Source organism: Erpetoichthys calabaricus, chromosome 4, assembly GCF_900747795.2.
Source record: "Erpetoichthys calabaricus chromosome 4, fErpCal1.3, whole genome shotgun sequence".
NCBI lineage: Eukaryota > Metazoa > Chordata > Cladistia > Polypteriformes > Polypteridae > Erpetoichthys > Erpetoichthys calabaricus.
The window spans coordinates 324,289,409-324,314,959 of NC_041397.2; the positions used below are offsets into that span (position 1 = coordinate 324,289,409).

Below are 25,551 nucleotides of genomic sequence, written 5' to 3' on the forward strand. Positions count from 1 at the left end.
TTTTTATACCGAGTGTTGTGTTTTCAGTGAATCTCACAAAATGTTTTCTTTTCCTTTTTTCTTCTTCTTTACTCACTGAACTCCCCTCAGCTCTGTGCCCATTGCTTAAAAACTTTGTGACATAAATTGATTTTTTCTCCATTTATTTATCTGTCTGCTTGAAATGTTTTGTCATCTTTGTGTCTCCAAGGCCATGGTGATGAAGTTTCTGGTAGTCCACCCTGGTGGTCTCCATGCGTGTTTTCTCAGTGGTCTTGCCGGTGCTCACAGCTGTGTGTGTTTTTGGTAAAATTCAAAGCTGCACATAATCCTGACTGCCCTGCTCCTTCCATATTGTTGTAAATGAGTTTACAGAAAACACGAATATGAAACTCCTCAAATTAGTGAAATGGACAGAAACGTCAGGGCAGCCCAAGACCACCAAAGTGCCTCAATTTACACTCGGAGTCCCGGGGACTCAGCACATGTGTCACGTCTTCATGAGGTGGAGTGCTGAACTGATGGGGTTCTGCTGCTCATTGTGTTTTATTTTTACAGATTTCTGTCATTCATTGTGTGGGGTATCTGAGGTTGAGGTGGACAGGGGGGTCGCTACATGTATGTGGTGGGCTGAAGGAGGATTGTGCATTAATGGAATGGCCAGAAGGTGGTTTGGAGGTCTCAGGCAGGCCGCTCATGAAGCTCTTATTTCTGTGAAGCTGTCGGTGAGTTAGGGTTTCAGGATCTTTAGCCCAAAACAGAAAGTTGGAACCCCAGCATGATGAATGAAATGTGAGCTCCTGCTGCAGGTCTTTGTCTGGTGGACATGGCAGCAGGTAGTTGTGTTTGTATCAGATTTACGTTGGTGGCCCCTCTTGATACATTTTCTGTCTATTTGTACTCCTGCGCCCTTTCAATCATCTTTAGTTCTGATTTGACTCCATGACTTCACAGATTATGGACCTGCGCTCAGTGGTCCACTGGTGTCCATGCTGGGTGACCTCAGCCTAAACAACATGGCAAAGATCAGCACTGACCATTAAAAGACATTCCTGCTATGGCACCAGACACAACTCACCCACCTGAATAGGTGATACCTGCTTGTCCCCGTCACTTGGACCTTCTATGTGTGACGCTGGTCTTTCTCCTGTCTCTCTGATCACCTGTGCCATGTAATTCAGTTACAAATGTTAAAATGAGCTGAACTGGTCAACCCTCTGGCAGCCTTTAAGGTCGTGCCCTTTGACCCTAGGTTCATTCGTGTGATTCAGACTTTCTGTTCTAACATGGCGGCTCTCGTCTTATCTCATCCTTACATTTACTCCCTCCTTTCAGATTTAAAGGGGCTCTTGACATGGCTGCCCTCTTTCTCTTCTCGTTTAGATCAGGGAGTCAAATTCAAGTTCATTGAGGGCCAAAAATAACACTCTCTATACCATCTAGGGAGCCGCAATCAGAGGGGGATTTAGTGGTCGGGGGGCTCTATGTGTGGGTCTTCCAGAGTCCTGTTATTTTACCAAAAACTGGAATTGATTTTAACAGCCCAGCAAAGTCACTGGAGACTTCAAATGTAATGTGGGATTTGTGTCACTCGAGTGTGGGGGTCATCAAACCCAGTCTGGGCACCGCAGAAAAGGAGATCAAAAATATAAGAAATAGTGACATTGACTTTGAAAATGACTTAATACAAGTGACGTTATCTGACCAAACAGAAAAATCATTTTACTTGAAAAGAAATCTTAAGATACGTTGGTTCAGTCTGGAAATAAGAAAGCTGTGACACACTGACATCGATCTGTGCCTGACAAGACTTCAAATCTTAGATCTAGAAATATGAGATGATGATCTTGTTTTTTAAGTCATTTACTAGTTTCTATCTTTGAATTCATGGTATTGTGTATTCTCCACTTGATCATGAGGGCGTCTTTATGCTCCCAGTAGCCAGCAAATCCTAAAATGGAGTAATTAACTGGTAAAATGAGTCACAGCAGGTAGAGTGACCATTTGTGTTGTTGTCTTTCATGAAACAGAAACGTCTTTCAAGATTCAGTGACACAAACACAAGTTCAATTACTTGATTTAAGGACGACACCCAAGGTATATTTAAAAATAAAATACATTTTTATTCAGTGGCTCTAGCCCATGGAAATTTAAATGAGCAAACTTTACTTGAAATAAACCTAAAACAGGACAAACAAGTCACACCATCACAATTCATGGGTGGAGTGGTGGCTCTGAGGCTAAAGATCTGCACTGGTATCCCGAAGGTTGCCGGTTCGAATCCCTGTCACTGCCAAAAGAGATGCTACTCTGCTGGGCTCTTGAGCAAGGCCCTTAACCTTCAATTGCTCCAGGGTTGCTGTACAATGGCTGACCCTACGCTCTAACCCCAAGGGGTATGCGAAAAACCAAGTAATTTCCTTTGGGATTAATAAAGTATAATAATAAAAAAAAGAATTCTAATTATTTGTAATTGCAAATCAATTGTGTGTACAAAGATAAGACAATGGTCACATTGTTTTATTTAGCACTTTTATCTTTTCCTGTAGGCAGCACGGTGGCGCAGTGGGTAGCGCTGTTGCCTCGCAGTTAGGAGACCTGGGTTTGCTTCCTGGGTCCTCCCTGCGTGGAGTTTGCATGTTCTCCCCGTGTCTGCGTGGGTTTCCTCCAGGTGCTCCAGTTTCCTCCCACAGTCCAAAGACATGCAGGTTAGGTGGATTGGCAATTCTAAATTGGCCCTAGTGTGTGCTTGGTGTGTGGGTGTGTTTGTGTGTGTCCTGTGGTGGTTTGGCACCCTGCCCAGGATTGGTTCCTGCCTTGTGCCCTGTGTTGGCTGGAATTGGCTCCAGCAGACCCCCGTGACCCTGTGTTCGGATTCAGCGGGTTGGAAAATGGATGGATGGATGGATCTTTTCCTGTATTGTTCAGATAAAATTAATTAAAACAGTTACACGTGCCAGCCTGTATTTGCTCCTGAGCAAAAGAATTTTTCCAAAAGTTGGCCTCTTGAACTTGGACCTCCATTCAATATTTTGTGTCAAGAACCAAAAACATTTCAGGCGGTCGATGATTTAAAAAACTATAATAATCACAAACCAAACAACAGAAGACACAATAAAACGCATTCTCGCCAATTCAAACTTTCTGTACCTCAGCACTCTGTAGATCAACCTACAGCCAAATGACAAGAGCCCTTTGAGCAGTGAGCAAGGCGCTATATCAGTGTAATTGTATTATTAAGAACACAGCCATCAGAAACTGTGCCCACTGTGTTTAGTGTCCAACAAACAATCTCCAGTCAGTGAATGACATTTGTTTAGTAGTCTTGTGAGGTGTTTGCCATGAAGAGCACCAAGAGGGCCTCTCTTTGAATCAGTGACAGTCGCGTGACACGGAGGGCAGAAGAAGATGCCATCAGGTAGAAGGTAGCACCACATTTGTGGACCTTATTACTATTGTGCTTCACTAGCAGCCAGCGGGCAGTTTAAATAACTCACAATCAAATCTTGGTCAGAAAGAAAAAGTTTCTGAAGGCAAAAGTCAGGGTCTTCTACTGCCTGAAAGAAAAAAAACAAAATAAATGGTAAATAATAAATGAACACCAACGGACAACAGTTGACATTTTAGTTGACAGTTTAAATTCAAGATAATAAACTTTTTAACACATCACATCTCAAGATCCTCAAGTCAAAGCCTCACTCGCATGTCAAAGCTTCTTTGTAGGGGCAGCTGGTGACAGAAACAGCAATGGCAGCGATGGCCTGAGTAACTGCTGAGGACCAAATAATGAGAGCAGAAGTAATGAAAGGCCTGAGCTGAGCTCATTAGTGTCATGGCTGATCTCAGCAGATTCTTCCACATCCCATAAAACTGAACCTTTTGACAAAACTTCTTCCATCTTTTTTTTTCCTTCTCTGATGTGCTGATTGTTCTCCTTGTCCACGGTGTGATGAAGCTCATCTGTAACCTGAAGAACACCTACAGGAATATCACCTACAAACATTTAAATGTACTCATTAAAGCTCACATTCTCGCCTATCATATATTTTCCATTTTTCTTTTCTTTATTGAATGCTAACCTTCAATTTCCTTTGTCTTTGAAGAGTATCTCTCAGGTTCCTTATCTTTGGTGGTCCTCAGGATTTAGACCACACTGCAGCGTGATGTATCGTATAAAAAAAACCCTAGCTGAAAAATAACAAGACACACGAGTTTAGACCAATTGAATTTAGCAACTGTAAATGTTGGTATCTATACAGGGCATAAAGAACATTCAAGTTTCATAACTAGGCCTGCCTCATGATAACTCATTTCAGGATGAATTGCTTGCCAGTTTTTCTTCTAATTAAGTAGTCTGAGCCATGGAGAAGATGCCCTAAATCATCACAAGTGGGAATTCTCAGCAAGATGTCCCTCATGTTGTCATCTGTAAACACACAACAGCAAGTCTCAGTCCTGACATGATGTCATCAGTGTGACTGAGAACTGACAGAATGCACGGCCATCAGACCAGGAGACAGAAGCTGTGCTGCTTTGTGACAAGTCGACTGGTCAGCAGATTGGACACATGTTACTGGAGCCGACATTTAAAAAGACAAAGTCTGAGGAGCTGCATGGGAATGGCAATGCTACAGATATTTAGAAAACATTTTAAACAACATTTTACAAAGAATGATGACATTTCATTTAAAAAACATGTGACCTTTTACATGTTGTTTTTTGAAACAAGCAAACATTCAAATGAAGTTGTTCAGGAGATGTTGAGCAGCTTTAGGTTTGGGAAGCCAAGTTAACATTTAAAGAAATCTCAAAGTGCGTTCAAATCAGATAACTGAAGCTCACTTCAAGATACCGATGCTGTGATCAATGAAATACATTTTCAGATATGTTACCATAACATGCTCTGAATTTCAGTTTTATCTAAAATCAATCGTATGCACTTGAAGGTATCGGAAATTTATTTTAGACACCTCAAACGGCCTAAGAAGTTCTTTTCAGATTTCTAGAAATACATTTCAGCACTTCGAAAGTGGATAAGCGGCCATCTGAGATATCTGGAAAGTCACTGACAATAACTTTAACTGTATTTCGTAAAATGATATTCTGATAACTTTAAATAACTTACTGAATTTTTAAAGATATCTTACAATGTATTAAAGATACCTTAAAGATAAAGTCGACATATCTTAAAATATCTTGTAAGATATCTGAGAACAGAAGCCAAATTTAAAACATCAGGAAGTCAGTTTGAGATATCTGGAAAAATATTTATTTGCATTTATAATTCACTTTAATAGTTTAAAATATACAGTATATATAAAAATGATTTCTAAGTATTATGTCAGCCTATTGTATTACTCGAGATGTTAGGCTCACGTTAAACTACTGTCGTTCACTCACTGTGGGCACATTAGCTTGCCTATCCTTTAATAGCCGCTAATCACTTCCTCCAGTTTGTTCATTTGTTTCGTCCACCTCTTGACAAACACGGTAAGCTGGTGTGTGTGCAGTCTGACATGAAGCTGAGTGAAACTTCCTTCAGTATTAACATTGGTGCTTAACAAGGCAAAATACATACTCAACCCCCCAAACCCCCGACTAAGAGCAGTGCATGCTTTGTTCAGCACAAGAACAATAAATCCAAGCTGAAGCCATTGTCTTGGGACTTCTGTCCCATTCTTGAGGATGAGTCTTATAAATCCAGACCGTGAGGAGGTCGTCTGTGTCGAGCAGGATAACAACGTTCAGCGTAAGCATCTGATGAAAGGGAAATCATTGAGGGAGATGTCAGAGATTTTCTAGCTGGCTCTTCCTCATTCACAGATGGAGCTGATGGTACTTCTTCCTTAGTAACAGGCCACTGATTTCCACTAGTGTCAGAATTCACTTCAGGACAATCCACATCTGGCAGCTCAGTTGACCCAGTCCCATGGGTGAAGTGATGCCAGCTGTGTGGCATTTCTAATCTTCTGACATGAAGCACATGCCAATATGTCCATCTAATCTTAATGACCAATGTAACTCCTTGCAATCTCCTTCATGTGGTCAACACCCACATGAATTGCATGCAGCAGCTGGATCAAAAGTTTTCTCAGTGGTGGAGGGATGAGGACACAGTGACCCCAAAGAAGACCACCAGCCTGCACAGACAGTTCTTTTTTTCTAGAAAGGTAGGGTTTTAGTTCCAATGAGGTGCTAAGGCTTTTACCAGTAAGAACCCTGTCTGTTACTGTAGCCAGTATGGATCATTCTGAGTGAATCGATTTACTTGACTTGAAGTCACAGGTGTCTCATTTGCCTCATCCATCTGTAGTCTCCCTGAACAGGTAACTGGCAGTGGTAAACGTGAGCATCCATCAGAATCAGAATACAACTCAGACTTGCGGTATTTGAAATCATAGGTATGTGCCGATAACAGCAATGCCCATCTTTATATTCTGCTAGCTGCTAGAGATGGTGTACCAGTATGAGGCCCAAAGATGGTAGTAAGGGGTTGATGGTTGGTAAGAAGGGTAAATTTTCTCCCAAACAGGTACTGATGAAATTAGCGAATTCCAGAAATGATCCCCAGTGCCTCCCTCTCAATTTGTGTGTAATTACTTTCAGCTTTATTAAATGTATGTAAAGCAAAAGCAATTGGGTTCTCCACACCGGAGGGCATAATGTGTGAAATCACTACACCGAGTCCACATGGAGAAGCAACACAGGCCAGCTGCCAAGTGTGTGAGGACATCAGATCTCACAAGATCGTCCTTAGCTTTGGTTAAAATTTTCCCACATTCTTCAGTCCACTTATAAGCCTTGTTTTGATGCAATGGCTTCAAAGAGGTTTCCAAATCTGGAATGAATATTCCATTGTAGCGGTCAGGGGCCACTAAGATTCACACCATCAAAAATGACTGGGAGATGCAGTTCTCACTTAGTAGCACTGCTACACCACGATAGTCCCAGAAACAAACGTAACTGGCTACATTCTGAGGAGCAGGAGCATCAATGACTGCCTTAACTTTTCAGGGTGTCTTGTGCAGTCCACAAGAGTCGATTACAGTGGAACCTCAGTTCACAAACGTCTCGGTACACGTACAAATCAGTTTATGACCAAAAAGTTCGCCAAACTTTTCCCTCAGTTCACGACCAAACACTCGGTATACGAACAGGCCAGTTTCCCTTTTGGTTTGTACATGTTCAGTCTCTCCCTGTGCATTTCCTGTGCAGCGAGCGAGCGAGCAAGAGAGAGAGAGCACGACACACACACACAGGAGCACGAGAGAGAGGCGCACACACACACACACACACAGGAGCACGCAAGAGAGACACACGCACACACGAAAGAGAGAGCGAGCGAACGAGAGAGGGAGGACTGGACGCATATGTTAGAGAAGGCTTGATTTTGTTTTCACTTCTGTTTACAGTGATCGGTTGGTAGCGTGCATTGTTGCAATGTTACTTTTCTTGGTGGCTTATTAAATTACAGATTTTTAAATGTTCATTTTTTTCCCTGTGCTTAAAACTCATTAAAAAAAAAGTGTTTTTAGCGAGTGGTTCCTAGCACTATAGCTCGAACTATTGCAGTGTTAGTTTTCTCTGTTGTTCAAGGTTTTCTCAGTGTTATTCGATGTTTTTACATTTAGATTACTATTACGCTGTGCATTCTATGGTATAATTAACTATATTTGTGCTTAAAAACAAAAAAAATATATATTTACATACAGTTCACATGGTCTGGAACGGATTAATTGTATTTACATACAATCCTATGGGGAAATTGCTTCGGTTCACGATCAAATCGGTTTACGACCAGAGTTTTGGAATGAATTATGGTCGTGAACCGAGGTTCCAATGTACATTTTCCAGATATTCTATAGAAGACTTGAAAAACTCCCATTTACTCTTACAAACCTTCAGGCCATATTCTTTTAAGCGCTAAAGGCCTAGTGTCCAAGTGTCAAACGTGTTCTTCTTCAGGCCTTTCAGTCACGATGATGTTGTCCACATAAAACTGGACCCTTGGAAGTCCACTTAAAATTTGGTCCATTGCTCTTTGGAATAGAGCTGGAAATGAGGAGTTTCCAAATGATAGACAGCACTAACAGAAGAGGCCCTTAGGACTCACAATACTTAACAATTCTGTAGACTTTGGCTCAACATGTATTTGGACATATGTTTGAGAGAGGCCAATTTTGATGAATTTCTGTCCACCAGCAAGGCCGGCAAACAGATCATCTCTTTGTGGAAGTGGGTACTGTTCTACAGACACCTTAAAGTCCCCACATACACAAGCTGATCCATCCTTTTTATCATGGGTACAATAGGAGAAGCCCATTCACTTACACTCACAGGTTCCAGAACACCAGACTAAATTAAGGAATCCATTTCAGCTTCAGTCTCTGGTCAAATAGCATAAGGAGTTGGCCAGACCTTCAGAAGTTTTGGTTGACTGTCAGGTTTAGTGGTAAGTCTGGCAGTGATGCCCTTCACGCTCCCCAGCTCACCACAAAACAACTCAGCATGTCCATTAAGGACTGCATCTAATTTTGTTTCCCCTCTGAGCAGCATATACGCATTTGGCCAATCCAATGTGATTTTATTTCACCATCATCTCCCCAATGATGATATGTAATCTCATTCCACTACATAAAGTGCTAAAGTGGCATCCTGTCACTTTTATCATCCCTCTCACATTCAACCTGTGTACATTTTTAGCACTGGAAAGTGTCTCAGGAGTTTACAGTACATTTAATCTGACACAAGAGAAACAGCTGCCCCTGAGTCCACCTCCATGCATAATCCTTGTCCTTACTACAATGGAGATTCTTGGTTTCCTTGTGAGTCACCTTCAAGACTCAAAATATTCCAACCCTTCATCTTCGGAGGAGTCACTTTCCACTGTTGTTTCTAATTCTTGTGGTTGCAGCCAGTGAACGTCTTTTTTCTTTTGTCTACAACCTGACTTTTTGCTGTTCTGTCTGTATCTTATCGAGTTAACATTTGATGTTAAATCCATATAGTGTTGGCTTGATTTCTAGAGAACATTAGCTTCTAGAATATAGTAAAGCCTTTTCCCCCTGTAAGTTAACATGACATAGAACTTTCTTGGTTATACACATCTCTAATACTGTGTGTTAATGAATTCAGTTGGGAATTAGTCCATTTGCTATCATGGACTTACAGACTCTTTTGCGGTTTGTAAATGGGATAGGCATACAGTTTTCTGACCATTTAGAAATTATTCAATTGTATGAGCAAACTTAAAGAATGAAACAAGATAAAAGCCATAGATTGAATTTTTTAAAACAAGTTATTTTCTTTGCTTTTCAATATCTTTTTTTTTCTCTATTTTTGTGTGAACTGTTTTACTTTTAACTTTTACTAATGCTTTTAAAATGGAGATATTTGGTCTGTTTCAACATGTCACACTATTACTAGCATCCCATGAAACTAAACTTTAGTAATTTTGGGTAAATGCAGCTATACTGTCTATAATTTCTCTCTGCAGCTTTCTTGCATTTACATGCTCCCTTGGTGTGACCCTTTTTGCCACAATTCCTGCAGTCCTGGGGCCTCATATATAAACACACAAAAATGTTGCGCACTCCCGTTTCCACGCTCACATTGCAATGTATAATAAGTAAACTTGGTGTAAAGCCACACACATTCTCACAGCAGCACAATGCATTGCGTATGCACGCTTCCTGCTCATTTTTTTCAAATTGGCGGCACCTGGCGTCAAAGAAGTACTACTGTTGCTGTGTGGTTTCCCTTTCTTTTTTTAGGTTCACATTCCTGATGCAGGCTTTATGAAATACACTGAATTAAACTGCATATCATTTATAAATTTAAGGCATCTGATTGTAATCAAACTGTAACAATATAATGGTGCACGGAATGGCCAAACTATTCCAAATATCGCAGCTACTTTAGCGTTGTTACTCTCAGTGCACCACTCAGAGTATTTTAACACTAGAATTACCAGAGTCTATGAAAAAACTCGTAGATCTGGCCACCTTAAAACCATTCTCACCTCTCCGCCAGCGTCTTTTGTCTTCTAAATGTGCTGATTAAGATGAGCAGCAAGCAACCGGCTATTCCATCCCCCACCGTCGCAGAATGTTCACTAAGTTCTCCCAGCTCATGCCTTGTTTGATTATCTGGGAGTGACTGAACTTCTGGAGTTTTAGAGTGGAAATAATAAATCACTATTTGGAACACAAGCATTTCATGTGTGTTCCGTTTCTACAGTAATCTGTGTAAACACATTGTTAAAACAGAAACATTTTTCATATTTTAGTAGTAAATGACAAAATGTAGGCATAAACTATATAATGTATGAAGCCTGAAGTCCAAAGATCAAGTAAACACTTTCGCAAAAGGTTCAAGGAAGAGACAATGGCATAGTGGTAAGATTTGTTGACTTGTAATCAAGAGTCCCTGGTTCGATCCCCGCTCACTCCTATATTTGCCGTTTTCAGTAGTGAGCTGCTCCTTTTGTTAAAATTATACAGTACACACATACATTTGGTTTGCATCTCTAACACATGGTGTACATTTATAGGACTTGTAAAAGTTAACTTTTTTTTTACTTTTATTGTCTTTAAATCATAATCACGATACATACTACTAACCCCCCCAATGGGATCTGACGCTGTTATTTTTTATTTGAAATGGAATAACTGGAGATGTGAGTGGTGTTTTGAGACAATGGAACTGGACATTCTCTCATCTGGAGGGATAAAAGCTGACACACAAACGCTGGCGAATCTGCCTTCTTCGTATCTCACCGTCACTTGATTTTTTTTATTCAGTTTTATTGACAGTTCCTGCTCACACTGAATTAGTGTGCACCTTAAAACAAGAAAAAGGTATTAGAATCAAGCAAAATTATCTGCCAATATAGTGTGAAAGTTTAACTTGTTAACTTGTTAAATTTTCTAAAAAATGAGATTATATATCTTACACATACAAATCTACTCAAGTCAGTTATTCTTAAAATAAAAAAAAAACAAGATCTATTATTTCTTTTCAAGATTGTCTGGCTTGTTAAGATTTCATTTTTTGCAGTGCATTCTATAGTTTATGCCTACATTTTGTAAGATTTATTACTAAAATATGAAAAAGTTTCTGTTTTAACAATGTGTTTACACAGATTACTGTAGAAACGGAACACAGGTGAAATGTGTGTGTTCCAAATAATGATCTATTATTTCCACTCTAAAACTCCACTTCACTCCCACATAATCAATCAAGGCATGAGCCGGGAGATGTTCGTGCACGTTCTAAGTCGGTGGCATGATGGAATAGCCGGCTGCTTGCAGTTTGTTTTTATCGGCACATTTAGAGGACAAAGGATGCTGGAGGAGAGGTGCAAATGGTTTTAAGGTGGGCCGGATCTACGAGTTTTTTCATAGACTCTGGTAATTCTAGTGTTAACCCACTGTATGTGTGTGTGGAATCACAGCTCTACAGCAGCTGATCAGAAAGCTCTATGGCAGATAGAATTATTGGGATACAGCTTCTAGCATACATTGCCTCAGCCATGCGCACAGTCTATTTGAATTTCCTCCATATGGAAAATGCTTTGTTTGACAGAGACAGTACTACTGCAATAAATTATTTCATCGAGGGTCACGCACATCCCGGGAAGCATCTTGCGGAGGGCAGGAGCGATCTCTGGAAGGGGTGCCAGCTCATCGCTACCACTGCGCCACCATGCCCTCATGTTTAATGCATTCTTTAATTGCTATCATCATGAAAATGATATCAAGTATACATCTTAGTATTTAAATTGTTCAGAAAGCTGTAATATCATGAATGTAATGTCTGTGTTCCGTCGGCGTAACAGAAAGCCTGTTTAAGAAGCATGTAGTGATTCACGCACATAGAGTACATAGAACACATAGAATACGAAGCATTTTAAGATTAAGTTTACGACGTTGCATTTCAATGACAAAATAAACTATGAGATTAAAGTGGACATCTGAACCTTTTTTTTCCACTGTGTATCTGACCATTTCTTTTTTATATTGGGCACTGTGTGACTTTCTGAACTTGAACTTTCAAGTGTCTCCACCACTCTGTATCACTCGATCAACTTCATTTTGTTATTTATACCACTGCTTAAGCCAATAAATAGTATGTTTTTCCCTGCCTCCACTTTGCATTCGCTGGAATTATTTTTTTCATGTGCTTTTGACATTGTCTTTTAACCAGATGGTGAACGTAAGGTGATTTTTATATTGGTTTGCATATTTAAAAAAAATACGCAAAATGGGAGGAGTTGGGGTGGGACGGCAGGCACGTGCACATGAGTTAATTTTTACACTGACCGGGATTTATGTAGCAGAAGTGCGTGGAAGTTGGCTTACGCATGATTTTGTGCATCTGAATTTTTTTGTGCATACACACATTTCCACTTTTGTCTGTACGCCATGTTTTAATGTGAATTTTATGCAGTCTGAAGCTAAATGACCTTGTTTGTCACAATGATAGCAGGGCCCTCTACCAACCTCCTTGCTGTTTATATCTACTTAATGCATTTGCCATCATTATGCTCAGCTGCTGAGCCTGTTTAGCTGCCATTTCCATGGACACACTCCTTTCAATTGCCTTTGTGAGGGTTAGGCCACTTTCTGTCAGAAGATGTATTTTATGTCTTCATTTCTCAGTCCACATACCAGCCTGTCACAGATTGTGTCATTGAGTACCTCTTTGAATTCACGGTGTTGTAATTATCTCTTTAGTGCTACCATGAACATCATCACTGATTCCCTTTTATCCTGATTTTGCTTGTGGTCTCTAAACTGTTCAGAAATTACTAAAGGCTTTGGTAAAAAAAACATGCACTCAAAACTAAAACAATCTGCAAATGTGATTTCTCTTGAGGCTTATCTGCTGTGTCGACGCACTAAGTTGAATGTTTTTCCTCTCATAACACTCAAAAAAGTAGGAACTGATTTTTCATCTGTAATATTGTTTGTTTTAACAACCACTTGAAATGCTCCGTATATGAGCTCTACTGCTCCACATTCTCATCAAAAAGTCCTATTACTGTGATAACGGCAGCCATCTTGAACTTGTAATAGAATCACCGTCACTCTTTCTTCACAATAAGGTGAGTTTACTCCCGAATATCCTTCTGGTACCATTATTGGTACTCACAGCTGCTTCATTGTACTTGTTACATTTCCTTCATGGCAAACAATGGTGTGCCTTCTTCTTTTTCTGATGTCTCCTTCATATATTAATGTAGTAATATTTGTTGCTCCTTTGCAATTATTACCACATACTGTGTGAATTCAGACTTCATCGTCATCACTTTTTGTTGTGTTTCTTCCAACTCCAACAAATAATAACTACAGAGAAGGAGGATATCTCAACATGCTTTTTACCCCATAATAGAACTGAGATACCCAGACTTCCTTTTCTCCCACAAGGCAAAGGTAAATTGGGGCGTTAACATTGGTGCTTAACAAGGACAAAATACATAAGAAAATGTACGGATTAATAAATATAATACGCATGTGTTATTGAAGCTCCTAGTTATTGCTTTTCAAAATGTGAGACAGCAAACTAAACTGCTCTCATTGTGTGAATAAAAGTAATGGATTCCAATAAACCCGACACGATTTTCAATTTCTTTCCTTTCATTCAAACAGGTTTTGTCAAATAATATGCCGCTGTTCAGCTTGCTGCATTTTTGTAACATGGAGTCTTAAAAAATGACTGAGTCACATACACTCTTTATATGTTTGTGGGATTAATGACTGCACAAAGGTTTACAGAGTCTACTAACTCCTGTACCGCATTAAAAGAGCACATACTCACCATCTTCTCAAAGTCAAAGATCGTGAGGAGGTTAAGAACATGTCGATATCACATAATAACAGACAACCACTGAGCCACATGATGATCACACAACCTGCTGGTGTCAATCCTGATGAAATTATACGTACAACACAACAGCATCCCTTAGAAACTGGCGATGGTTCAGGTGCACCGGTTAGCCATTATGTACGACATGCACTGTTAAATAGCTGCCTGATGTTCTGTCACAGCTACTGTGTAATCAAGTGACATTTCCACTGGCTCATTCACTGGAGTTATTTAATGAACGCTTTGCAACAAATCATTTGTGATCCACACAAACACATCTGAAAGTTTATAAGACAAATAGCTTGTAGCAGATAGTTTATGGCTTTTAAACGCTCACTCCTTCCAAAGGCACACTTGATACACTTAGTGTTGTTAAGTCTCCATTCCAATGTTAGAAATGCATTGTGTGTTATTTCCATTTTAGAGGTGGGGGGGGGGGGGTCTTTATTTGAAAGCTTACAGTAAACTTTGTTAAAGGGGTATTGAAATTTTTTAATAAGATCTTATTAACACAGAAATGTGTAAATATGATATAAGCAGATTAGAATAGCAATAATAGTAATAATAATAATAATTCAAAAACTATGTAAATAAATACAAAGAAATACAATCATGCACATACAGCTGTATCTTTCACTTTATTCCACATTCTGAATGGCATCACCACTGACTTACTTGTATGTGAAAATCTTTGATTATTTAACACTCTGGATTTCTGACAGATCTTCACATCGTCACTTTGTCTTTGTGTTGTTTCAAGTGTCAGCCTTTCTCTTCACTGCAGTGATTGCTTGGCTTATAAGACAGAAGTTCCTCCTCATTTCTACTGTACTTGTGGATTGCTTGTGGACTTTGACACCCTACTGCTATTTCAACGTCACAAACGGCAGATCTGATCTCACAGATATTATCACACATTAGCCACTCAATGTGAACGTCTGAGTCCTGAGCTATGAAATGAAACAGAATGAGAATCCACCACAGTCTGATCTTCATTGTCTAAAGACTTGTGTAACACCAGGCAGTTCAGAATAGTTAAAAAATAAAAAGAAAAGAAAAGCAGAGAGCACGTTATTGTAATCTTTTAGAGTGTCAGTTGCATGAGTTCCTGCTCAGTTTGCACCCAAGTGTAATTTATATTCATTAAATGTACATTTTTAATCTTGAATCAAGACAGTCATTTTTTCTTCAAACAAAGTTATAAATTGTGCTGCTTACCTTTCCAAAGCATCACAATTTATTCAAATGCGTCTCACTTGTAAAAATGCTTGTTTAAGATGTTATTTTACTTAAAGTCAAATTTTTTCAAGAGGATTTTCCTAACTAAGGTATTTAAGATACATTTTCTAAAAATTAGTCCAAATATTTGTGTCCAGTTTTGTTTTTTAAGTGAACGTATGTTATATTAAGAATGATTTGATATTTTGACTTTAAACAAGACAAACACGCTCGATAAGATTTATATTTTTTGCAGTAAGTGATAAGGGGTGCACAGGCGGAGATGCACTTGTTTCAGATCAAACCCTTTGATTATTGCAAATCAACTGCTGAAAATGCAGCGGCCACTGACGTTTCTGCAGAAAGTATGGTGGACAGTAATCCACTGGGATGGCAGAACTCCCAGTAACAACACTAGTCACTCCACAGAGGAGCAAAAGAAACGTCTGAGTCTGTTAAAGATGCTGTGCTGCCCTGGCAGACCTGGCTGTGGCTCTGACTGATGCTGCTGTTGCAGTCAATAAGATGAGTGAGATGGCAGAGAATGGCATTGAGCCCACACCAGCTGATAGACAAACCCGCCCTACTAGAAAACACAAACTGCTACAAGCAACATCAGGATTGTCACAGCAAGAGGTGGCTGAAAGTGGAGTGACACGGCTGAGGGTATGCAAGTTGAACAGGGATGGCCGGTCACTCCGAGTACACAGGAAAGGAAGAGAAACTGGAGGAGGGTGTTGAGGCTAAACGGGTGAGCAGAGTGGACTCTGTTATAAAATCTGCTGCTCTGTCTATGAAGGAGTCTCCTGTGAAAAGGCGCAACAGTGAGAGTGTGGCAGCTGATGGTGATGGGGAGGCCATTTCTTGTGATTGTGACACGATCTCTATAGGTGACACTTTATCGAGCTCTCAGAGTAGAGGCAGCCATAACATCAGCAGTCTCACTGAAGGCAAGCCCATGATGAACGTGTTGATTTTTTTCCCCTTTGACCCCTTTTTGTGACTTCGGCTAAGACTGTTATGCACAGCACAGCCTCTCTAGGAATGGAGCAAAAAGAGAAAGTGAAATTAAAAAATCTCGTCAGTAAAGTTCGACATTCCCTTCAATCCCAGTAATGATGGACTTGTCCGCTTGTTGATTCTTTGTCTTTCTGGTCCTTTGATGTTTTTCCCCTTTTGTGTTTTGTTTTCTTGGGAACATCAATGGCTGTAGAGACCCAGTCAAAGAGCGGCCATAATGGAGTATTTAGTGCAGAAAGGCTTGAGTGTCATCTTCTTAGAAGAAACTCACACTGACACACACGATCAGGCAGAGGGGCAGAGTGACTGGGGGGCACAGGGCAGCTCGAGTGTTAGTGGAGGGTTGCAAGTCTCTTGAGTCAATCTGTTGCCCCAAACTCAGCGTCCTCCATTGAAGTCATTAAAGGGTCCCTGTTAAAAGTCAGTGTACAGATGGGGGGCCAGACTTTAGTGTTTATTAATGTTTATGCACCCAAGGAAGGAAGGGGCTGAGTTAACTTCATTCTAAGTCTACACAATTCACTGCTTCAGTTTAGTGGGGAGCTGAAGACGCCAAGGTAGACAGGAGCCTCATCTGTGGTCAGTCAAGACCCTACAGTCAGAGCTACAAAAGCACACATTGGTAGACGTGTGGAGGGTCCGGACAAACACGTGGGTTCAAATATCTGGAAGTTCAGCATCAATGGCCAGGCTGGACTGGTTTATGGGCTCAGAACTCCAAGTCATTCAGTGCTGGAGTGCTCAGTTATTCCCTCTTGATCTTTGGGACCACAGTTTAGTTATTTTCTGGTTTGATTTTCAGCTGAAGCTCATTTTAAATCTTATTGGCCTCTCAATTGTAGATGGTTGAAGGATTCGGTGTTTGTATGGCAGTTTGGCTGTTTTTAGGAGACTTGGAAGGGAATCATGAAAGATTTTTCCTCTTTGCTGCAGTGGTGGGACATCTCAAAGACCAGATTAAGGTGTCAGTCAGCAGAGTGCTGTCCACTCCCTCCACTCCACCCAGTGTACCACTGAGGCAGTTAAAAGACTTGAGGCATTGCCTTCATATACACAACATTACTGGCCAGTGATCATGCTGCTCTTTTTGAAAGTCTCAGATCCAAGAAGACTTCACCAACCACACTGCTGAATTGATCTCCTGTTCTTCAGCTTATGGGCTAAAGTGTATGCTTTTCATGGCACTTGCTTATTCATCTGTTGAGCTGAGGAGTTTGAACTGGATGCCTCGCCTAGTCGCTTGATTATATAATCAGTGTGTTGCTCCAGGAATTTTAAGAAGGCCTCGCTATATACATCACAGTTATCATCAGAGGCTGTGCTGGAGTACATCCTCCAGTTCTCTGACCGTCAGTTTAATTCCTGTCATTTGTTCTGCTCCTGGATTTTCTCTCTGCGGATTAAGTGCGAGGGGCAGAGGAGATAACTTTGATATCCTGTGCTCACTTCAATACTCACGTATGATAAGGATCAATCAAAAAGACCGTGAAACACCTTCAAACTGCTCCGTGAAGATGGCCTTAATGAACGTTCGGTCCGTAGCCAACAAATCTTTTATTCTAAATGACTTTTTTACGTCTTGCAACCTTCTCCAAATGGTGGAGAAATGGTGACTCCATTTCTCTCCATGATCTCTCATCTCCTGATTGTACCTTTTTTAGCTCATCTAAAATCGCTGGTTGAGGCGGTGGGCTTGCAACTGTTTTCAGAATCGTTTTAAATGTCGACTTTTGACTGTAGACCATTTCTTCAGTTTTGAGAGGCTCAGTTGTTTAAAATTGATCTTACAATTCCCGTACTGTGTGCACTGGTCTATAGTGTTTAATTGTGAATGCTGCCTCGAGACCGTGGGTGCTGTTGAGCACCATAAACCCTCTCTTAAACCCACCTGTCAGCGGCTTCCCTGAAAGTATGCCTGAGATGTGTGAGCTTTTTCTCAACTATTTAATAAATAAAATCAAAGCCATTCGTTCCAGTATTACTTGTCTACGTGTTGATTACTGTGGGGTGACAGCAGCCCCTCTAAGGCCGGTGGACGGCCAGTTTACTTCCATTCAACCTACTGACTCTTCTCAGCTAGCTGATATAATCCTGCATATGAAACCTTCCAATTATCTCCTAGATATCTTACCCTCACACCTATTTAAAGATACGTTCAGAGCTTTTAGTCCAATTGTGTTGGCTATTATTAACAGCTGTTTAACATCTGGTATGTATAATGCCAGACAACTTTAAACATGCAATTGTTGAGCCTTTGCTGAAGAAGCTCTCAATTGATCCTACAGCTCTTTCAAACTACAGGCCTATTTCTAAGCTCCCATCACTGTCCAGAATTATGGAGAAAGTGGTTTCTTTGCAGTTAATTTCATATCTGGAGGATAACAATGTGTGTGATGAGCTTCAGTCAGGTGTTAAAAATCTTCATAGTACTGAATCGGCTCTGCTGAAGGAGACAAATGATATTAACTTTGGACTCGGGCTCTTCAGTACTCATAGTCTTACAGGATCTCAGTGTGGCATTTGACCCAGTGGACCACGGGTTTCTGTTAAAACCGCTTGAGGATGAAATGGCTATTCAAGGCTGTGCACTGAAATGGTTTGTGTCCTACCTGAAAAGCAGATCTATGTCTGTTAAGACAGATGGGAATTTCTCAGCCAGCTCCTCTCACGCGAGGCGTCCCACAAGGTTCTATCCTGGCTCCCCTTCTATTTTCCCTTCATCTGCTCCCCTTGAGGGCCATCATTTACAAACATGATGCCACGTCGCATTGTTATGCTGATGATACACAGCTGTACCTCAAAGTTAGTGCTGACATCACTTCATTTGTACAAAAGCTGTTGAAATGCTTTGATATGAAATATTGGATGGTACAAAATTTCTTGCAATTAAACGAACATAAAACAGAAGTCATTAGTTTTGGTCCTACCATATCTGTAGTTGAAATTGGCACTCAGTTAGACTCCTTGGCTGCAACGATTCATAATGACGTCAGAAATGGAGGTATCGTCTTTGAGTCGTCAGTAAGTTTTGAAAAACAAATCTCCATGGTAGTAAAGTCCAGATTTTACCAACTGAGGCACATTTCTAAGTCTTTTCTATCACAGAAGGACTTAGAAACAGACATTCATGCCTTTATTACGTCTCGTTCTGATTATCGTCATTCTTTATATGTGGGTCTGCCCAAATCTGCTCTGTTGTGCCTTCAGCTGGTTCAGAACGTAGCAGCAAGATTCTTAATTGTGTAAAGAAAAAATAATCACATCTCCGCCATTTTAGCCCCTCTCTGCACTGGCTACTGGTGCGGCATCGCATTGAGTTTAAGATCTTGATGTTTGTTTTGAAAGCCTTGCATGGTCTCACTGGCTCCAAAATACATCGGTGACCTTCACCCCATGTGGCACCGAGAGCACTGAGGCCATCTGGATGACTGCTCCTCATAGTTCTAAGATCTTGGCTGAAGTCGAGGGGTGACTGAGCTCTCTCAGTTGTTGCTCCACGGCTTTGGAATGATTTGCCTTTTCACATCAGGTCTTCATCATCTATGGAAGTTTTTAAAAGTTGCCTTAAGACCTGCTTGTTTTCTTTCGCCTTTCACTGTGTATGATGGCATTGTGGTTGATGTTATCATTGGTTGTTTTATTAATCTATTTGTTTTAATGTTTCTTTGTACAGCACTTTGGCACAACCTCTGTTGTTATAAATGTGCTTTTATAAATAAATAATATAAATAATCTAACAAGTGCCAGGAGCCCTGCTGAGGTCCCCATTTCTGAATTTGATGCCCCTACTGTTTTTTTTTTGTCTTTGAGAAAAAGTCATCTCAGTCCAAAGTCATCCACTGCTTGAAGGATAATAACATAAGGGAGCCACATAGCCCTGAAGATATCAGAGACTTGCATTACGATTTTACCAACAGTTGTTCTTGGCTGAAGAGACGGAGTCATCACCTAAGATGGACTTATTCTTTAAGGATTTCCCCAAATGTTCAGACTTTGAAAGACACTTTTCAAATTCTCCCTTGTCTCCTGATGGACTCACTTCAGCCCTGAGTAGCCTTAATATCGGTAAATCTTCAGGGACTGATGGCCTGCCGGTCGAGTTTTAGAAGGTTTACTGGGAGCAGCTGGGTGGAGACCTACTGGAAGTTCTGTTGAGCAGCATAAAGGACAATGAACTGCCATTAAGCTGCCATAGGTCACTTGTAACTCTGCTGCCAAAAAAGGAGACTCCTGCTGTCTCCAAACCTGGTGGTCAGTCAACCTTTTATGTGCGGACTGCAAACGTCTTTCTAAAGCATCAGCTGTCAGTTTGAGAACAGGAAAGAATCTCACATGAACAGACCTGGTGCATGCTGGGATGTCTCATCGATAGCAACATTCTCTTTGTCTGGGGTTTGGTGGCTTTAAGATCAGAGGGGCATGGTCGGGTTTGATTTCTTTTGATCAACAGAAAGATTTTGATAGAGTGGATCTCCAAAATCTCTTTAAAGTTTTTAAGACTTTTGGGTTTGGAGAATTCTTTTTGAACTTCATACAACGATTGTAAATGAATGGATTTAGTGTGTTACAAATGAATGGTGGGTTGGGCTGTCCCCTTCAAGTGTCTCGGGGTATTCAGCAGGGCTGTGCCTTGTCTGGCATGTTATATTCACTGTCGGTGGACCCTCTGCTTCACCATCTTAGGTGCCAAATGCAGGGTCTGACCATTCCTTGCTGCCCCGGAGGGTCCTTTAAGGTGGTGGTCTGTGCTGATGACGTCTCAGTAATTGTCACAGATTGTGACAATGTCAGACCCCTGCGCTGTAGCTGAGCAGCATGTGAAGCCATGTGCTCCAGTAGAGTTAACTGGGATAAAAGTAACACCTTTCTAATAGGAAACTGGGAGAACACAAAACCTCCAGAACTTCCAAAAATGTGACACAGAAATACAGTGCAGGACAGCAGATGACAATTGGTGTGTAGTGTTGGATCAGAACCACCATGGCAGATTACAGTGATGGAAATAGTGAATTAGCGAACTGTCATTCTGTGAACGGGTACTTGTTATTAATAACCTCGTCTGTTCAATGTGGCAGCACATGTGGTGCGCTGACCCCCCGATCTCATTATAAATGAAGATACAGACAATGTTACTGGGCTTTTACTGGGATGGCCTGCACTGGGCAAGGAGAGGACAATCCACCAGCCTGTAGGTGGAGGAGCTCAAGGACTGGCAGATGTTTCTTCCAGAATAGAAACCTTCAGGCTTCTTGGAATACAACAGTCACTTTATGCAAAAAATAAAGAACAAGTGTTTTAATTGCAGTTATTTTACTAGGACAGGCCATATTAGCTATTTGAAAAAAGGAACAAATATAAAAAAGAATACATTGACTACTGATGTGTTAGTGATGGTCAAAGATTTAGTTGGCAGCAGATTTAAAGGAGGATTGACTTATTAGGGACTCATTGCTGACTTCAATACTTTTAAAAGAACTTGGGGTACTGAGGAAGAGTTACCTGTGTTTTAATAATATAGTGCCTTTCTATCTATCTATTTGTTTGTTTCTCGACTGGTGTGGTCTGCAGTGTCTGTGTTTTGTGTGGTGGTCTGTTGGGTATGTGCTCTCTCTCTCTCTCTCTCTCTCTCTCTCTATGTATCTCTCCTTTCTGTTTCCTTTTCTACTTTTGTACTTTTTAGTTAATATGAATACTTTTTTTGTTTTAAAGAGGATGTGGTAGTGTCTGAGCTGCCATGTTGGTGTCCAAGGTTATACTGGATGGCTTATCGCCACGTAGATTTTCTAATCTCTCAAGAAGGCCCACTGTAAGGTTACTAGTTGATCCGGTGGTCTCGGTGGAGGCCTGTGTTATGGAGGTCAATAGGATGTTAATAGTGTAATAATGTGAGGTCACCATCACACATGACTAAAGCAGTTCTGATCTTATTAGATGATGAAGCACTGGTTCCCAGACTGGTCAAGCAGGGTGTTATGATTAATGGCGCTGATCTCAGTGTTGCTCCTGTCTTCTCCCACCCTTAAGGTTATTATTTCCAATGTGTCTCCATTCTTAAACATTGAAATCTTACAACGTGAACTGTGCACTTATGGTGAAGTTCTTTCTTAGATCAGCAGGACTCCATTGGGTTGCAGATCCCTGCACTTAAACACATCGTGTCCTTCAGATGACAGCTTTATGTGACTTTAAACAACTTAAATGACGAGCTTAACGTGGCCTTAAAGTTCTGAGGTGATGGAGTGGAGTCCGTGGGGTTTGTGAGTTAAGAGTCAATGAAATGTTTGAGTTGTAGCAGAACAGACCATAAAGTGATTGACTGTAAAAGAGGGAATGTGATGAAGAAAGTGGAGAGAGTGAGCCAGAGACTGAGGAGGAGGAGGAGGAGGATGATGATGAGCTGGCTCATAGTGAGAGTGAATTAGAAGATAAAGATACTGGTTGGTCTCGTCCATTATGGGAGATGGACGTCTGAAGCAGAGCTCCATTAGCAGCGTCTTTATTTTCTCTCTAATTTCTTATTATTCTGAGGTATCCTGTATTTACCCGACCCAAGGAGTTTCTACTACAGTATATAAACATGAGTAATAAGACAGGGGGTCAGAAAGAAATGGAAAGAAAACGTAAAACTACATCCAAGTCTATACAGACATCAAGCCCAAGTGCAAGGTACGGCATTTCAGAGACTGAATTGGTACAAGCAGGCGAAAGCACAGACTTCCCAGGACCCCACTCCATTGCATCGTCTCCAGTCGAGAGCAAAAATGGGAGCGAAGGTGCAAGTGATGCTGGCCACGATAGCTCGCCGATTCCAGAAGATCACTTGAAACTAGAAATGGCCTTGCAGTCCGTGCTTTCATCTACTCACAAGCCGGAAGCATCGGCTATAACCGGGGTTGCCACTTCACCCGTGGAGTACGAAAGCCGAAACGATCTGTCCGAACTGAAGGAAATGATCACAACATTGGCCACGGCCATAAGTGAGCTTAAGAATGACATTCAGAAAAATGTGAAGAAAGAAATAAGTGGTTTGCTCAAGACAAGTGAGAAGCGGCAAAACGAGGCAAATGAGAAGTTGCGGCTGAAGCTGTAGCAGGATAATAAAGACTTGGAAAAACATATATATAATCGTTTTGATGCAACCTTTAAAGGTATGCTGAGGAAAACTGATGAACACATTCAGGAAAATGCGTCTAAACTGAGAGAACTTGCCGATCAGCTGGAAGACGTTAAGCAGACATTCACGACTCAAATTGAAACAATGGAACATTCGGCATCTACCGCCAATGGAAAAGCTACGGCTGTAAATTCCAAATGCAAAAAACTCAGAGACAGACTTGCGGCTCTGGAAGATTGATGCAGAAGGAATAATATTAGTATTGAAGGTCTACCTGAGAATCATGAAAGTCCAAACCCAGTGAAATTCGTAGCTGAACTATTCTCAAAAATAATTAGAGAGGAATTAAAATCAGATACCGAGATACCGGCAGCCTAGCTCATACGTGGATCAAATACCTTTAAACCTAGGTCTTTTATTGTCCGCTTCGGGAGATTACAATTTAAGCCTGATGTAATGGCACTTCTCAGACACAAACAAGAGATTATATTTGAAAATAACCATATTCGTATTTTCCCTGTTTTCTCAACCTCAACAGCTGCTAAACGTGCAGCTTTCTACAACATTAATCAGCGGTTACGGAAAGCCGATATCAGATACAGCCTCTTGTATCCTGCCAAACTGAAAGTGGATATTCAAGGCCAATATTACATCTTCTCCAGCAAGGAGGAAGCAGAAAAGGAATTATGAAAGCTGATCTCGACACTTTTTTTGAAATATGATAGTGAGTCGCATCCTGTCATGGTATGGTAAGGAGATATCACCTGCTGTCTGATCCGCTTGCAATGATACAGCTACCATAATTATACATCCTTTTCTCTTCTTGGACACTTTTTGTTTATGTTTTAATTACAATTATAGGCGTATGTGTGGAAGAAATTAAAGTGTTTTTTCTTTTTTTTCTTCTTTTTTGCTATTCTAAAGGAGACTGTTTAACATCATACCCTTGGTTTATTGTTATTGTTATTATTGCATTAGGGTTTACTTTGCTTATCCAGGACCACTTTTTAACACCATTCCCTGGGTTTATTATCATAATATTTCAAGACTGTTGAAGATTATATTTTATGCATATAGTATTTAGACTTTATCGGCAATAGATATCTCTACTTTTTAATCCTCAAACGACTCTGCTGGGGGGCTTGTTTTGTTTTGGACGTGTTCTGTCTCTAGATATGTAAGAGGACCGGGACTTTGTGAAGTGGGGTCCAGCCTCACATGGGGAGGCAAAATGGGGCGGGGGTGGGGGATAAGGGGGGGAGAGAAAGAGAGCAAACTATATCTAATCTATCCTTTTAATCCTTATAATTATAACTTCCACAATGCTGGTAAAAATATTGTTCAGTTTCGAGAACTCAGACAGCATTTCTGCAATATATAAAATTATTTTACAGTCCCTCCTTTTCAAAGATCCAAGAGTACAATGGGAAAAAGATCTCTTAATCAATATATCAGAAAAGGAGTAGAAAGTAGCAATGCAGATAATTCACTCGAGCTCCATATGTGCAAAGCATACAATTATTCAACTCAAAATTATATATTGAGAACATCTGTCTCATTTAAAATTGTCCAAAATGTTTCCAGGGCAAGATCCAACCTGCAAACGCTGCAATCAAGCTCCAGCCTCACTGGGTCACATGTTCTGGGCCTGCACCAAATTAAAATCATTCTGGACCAAAATCTTTAAACACCTTTCAGACAGCCTTGGGGTCACAATCCCTCCTAACCCATTAACAGCTGTGTTCGGTATTCTACCAGATGGATTTAAAGTGGAGAAGGACAAACAAACTGTGATTGCTTTCACTACACTATTGGCACAGACTTATTTTGCTAAACTGGAAGAATCCTAACGCTCTTCTTTTAAGTCAGTGGGTAACCGATGTTTTATATTATTTGAAATTGGTAAAAATCAAATTCTCACTTAGAGAATCTGTGCAGAACTTTTTCAAAACCTGGCAGGATCTAATCAATAATATTTTAGAATAAGCTCTTAAAGCACCGAGGAAGCAGATGCTCTTCGCATTTCTTTTACTTCTCCATTCATCTTTATCCGCCTGTTAAACTCATCAATTTATTTATTTTCACCAGCTTTAAGTTTTACTCCGTTGGCCATGCTCTCTTTCAAAGGGGTGGGGGTTGATTTGTTTACAGTCCTATATTTTGTAAAAATGTATCTATTTGAATGGAGTGATTAAGAGATAAGATAAAAACAGCAAATTAAAATAACGAAGGTGTGCTGGCCAAGGCTGGTGGTGCCCCTGTGTCTGTGCCCACCGTCTTTAAAGAAGCTGAGACTGAGGAGACCTCCACTGGTGAGGCTGCAGTGGTCTGCAGTGACTCCACTGAGAATG

The 25,551-nt window shown here is 40.6% G+C and overlaps 1 protein-coding gene across 1 annotated transcript in view; it reads left to right on the forward strand.

Moving 5' to 3' along the window:
* Positions 1 to 25,551, forward strand: part of LOC114643523 (NACHT, LRR and PYD domains-containing protein 3-like) — a 179,471-nt gene that overhangs the window by 78,445 nt on the left and 75,475 nt on the right. The gene's annotated exons all lie outside the window — the stretch shown is intronic.